This window comes from Talpa europaea, assembly GCF_964194135.1.
Source record: "Talpa europaea genome assembly, chromosome: 11".
In the NCBI taxonomy this organism is placed as follows: Eukaryota; Metazoa; Chordata; class Mammalia; order Eulipotyphla; family Talpidae; genus Talpa; species Talpa europaea.
In genome coordinates, this window is record NC_140078.1 from 14999379 (window position 1) to 15002392 (window position 3014).

Genomic DNA, 3014 nt, shown 5'->3' on the forward strand with positions numbered 1-3014 from the left:
ACACCCCCCATAGAGTGTCTCTGGTTCATAGTTTTTTGTTGATTTTGACATTTTCTTTCCTATAGTTATGCTTTTCCTGGTCCCTTATTTAAGTTTTCTAGATTCCTGCTATGAGTGAGACCATCCAGTATTTTTCTTTTTCTTTCTGGCTTATTTCGCTGAGCATGATCCCTTCCAGCTCCATCCATGGTGCTGCAAATTGCATGTGTTTATCTTTTTTGAATGCTGAGTAATATTCCATGGTGTATATGTACCACATCTTCTTGATCCAGTCATCTATTTTTGGGTATTTGGGTTGTTTCCAAAGCTTAGCTATTGTAAATAGTACTGCTGTAAACATAGGGGTGCAGGTGCTCTTTGGAATTGATGTTTCTGTGTCCTTTGGGTAAATACCTAGGAGTGGAATTGCTGGATCATATGGAAGCTCTATGTTTAGTAGGTCCAGAAATCTTCACACAGCTCTCCATAGTGGTTGGACCAGTTTGCACTCCCACCAACAGTGCAGGAGAGTTCCTTTTTCTCCACAACCTCGCCAACATTTGTTGTTGCTAGTTTTTTTAATATGTGCCATTCTCACTGGTGTGAGATGGTATCTCATGGTAGTTTTGATTTGCATTTCCCTGATGACAAGTGATGTTGAACATTTTTTCATATGCCTGTTGGCCATTTGCATTTCCTCTTCAGAGAAGTTTCTTTTTAGCTCTTCTGTCCATTTTTTGACAGGATTATTTTCTTTGTTGTTGTTGAGTCTCATCAGCTCTTTGTAGATTTTTGTGATCAGTCCTTTATCATTAGTGTTATGTGCAAAAATGTTCTCCCAGTTGGTGGGGTTTCTCTTTGTTTTTGTTATTGTCTCTTTTGCTGTGCAGAAGCTCTTTAATTTGATGTAGTCCCAGCTGTTTATCTTTGCCTTCACTGTCACTGCTTTGGGTGATGTGTCTGTAAAGATGTCTTTGATGTGCAAATCACGTAGTGTTTCGCCTATATTTCCTTCTATGTATTTTATGGTTTCAGGTCTTACGTCTAGTTCTTAAAGAACTGCTTTAACACTTCTTGTTGCAATGAATTCCCCAGTTTTGGTTGCCTGAGAAAGTATATTCATTTCTCATTCACTTTTGAAGGAGAATTTCTTAGAATATAAAATTCTAGATTTTCTTTTTAACATTTTAAAGATTTCACTCCACTTTCTTCTGATTGCGTAGTTTCTGATGAGAAGTCTGCTGTAATTTTTGTTCTTCTAGAGACCAGATCTTTGTTAAGGAGAAGAGTCTAGATGGCCTTGAGCATGCCTATTTTTCCTTTTCCCAACCAGAGGAAATATTTCTCAGGTTATCCTTGTGGGAAACTGGTGGGGTTCCTGGAGTAACATCCCATATAATTGTGTCCCCCCCATCACTGTAGGCCCCCACCAGAAGGGCTAGCACACAAGTCTATACTCAGGTTCCTGCACCACATCAAAATAATGATTTAAGTGCTCCTGCCAACTTACTGATTTTAATGGATTCCACTTTAAGTAAACAAATTGTGTAAGCTGTATTTCTGGATGCATCTGTCCTCTCTAGAGTTTGAAATAGTGGTTTGCTCTGTGACCTCAATTCTTTGATGGTTCCAAGAAGAGTCAATTATGTTTAATTTGCCCAGCTTTTTCTTGTACAGATAGATATCATGACTTCCAAACTCTGTATATTTTGGAACTTGGTGTTTGTTTTTTCTTAAAGTTGCTGAACAAATGACTAATTGTTTACTCTGAGGCTGAAGCACTTTGTGTGCATGCTCCTCAAGCTGGTGCTGTGCCCTAGTCCCAGTTTTTTCAGTCATGGACTGTTTTGTTCCTTCTTTTTTAAAAAAAGATTTATTTTTTAAATTTATTTATGCATAAAGAACAGGGTGTAGGCCAGAGGTGCAAGGAGTGGGTGAGAGGATTCGCCAGAGACAGAGTGGGGAGCAGAATAGGCAGATCTACTGAAATACACTGCTAAGGGGAGCAGTGGGTGAGACTGGAGAGTTCTTCTGTACCATTTGGGTAGCTCCCTGGCCAGGGATCCAACTCATGCTGCAGTGGCCGGTGGTAGCTTGATAGTGCTGAGACTTTAACCCCTGCACCCCCAGGGAGGCCCTCTTTTTCCCTCTTTCATTGAAATGTTAATCAGCAGGTGTGACTTAGAATAACCAGGGTTGAGGTTTTGCCAAGTGAGAGAGGGGCAGAGAGTTGAGGTATATGCAAAGAAGTGATTAAATGGTGACTCACAAGTTTTATGCTTGGAAAGTAAGAGAGTGAGGGATGGTGAAAAGGCAATAAGAACTTTTGTAGTCTTGGTTTCCTTTCTGTAGTTATCTCTATGCTTAGAAACCAATATGACTTTTCTATCTGATACTTTCAATGGAAATCATCAGCTGGTTTGGGACCATCACTGTTTTATGTGTGGCACAAAAGACCATTTGTGCCATCAAGGGGTGTATCATTTGTTCTTATTTCCCCCCATCCCCCTTCACAAATCCAGTGTAAATCCACCATTGTTGTATGATTGTGCTTTTCTCTTTCCAATGCAATTTTGCCTGCTGGTAATATTCTCCCCAGAATGCCTACCTGCATGACCACCCCCAACAAAATTCACTCACCATCCTGAAGACTGAGCTCAAGTGAGGACTGCAGGAAGCCTTTCCGGTTTCTTTAGCAGGAAGTTGTCCCATCTCTATCACACACAGATACTTATCTCATTCCTCCTGAAGATAGCATGGATATCTTCCTGCCTGCCTGTCTGTGTAGCATGTGTCTTCCCTTTACATAAAGCAGTAAGCCCTTGGGGGAAAGAGGAATTTAAAGAACAAGGTTAGAACCAGATGGTTAAAATCAGTCATTGCCTTGGGTTTTCTGGTTGTCATGGACACGGAATTTTCTATTGTTGGTAACTCTGTCTCTATGGTGAACTTACACTTTGAGCTAGAACCTTAGAAATGCTAGAGATGGATGGGGCTCACTTCAGATTTCAAGGAAAAGGGGAGGGCAAGATGGG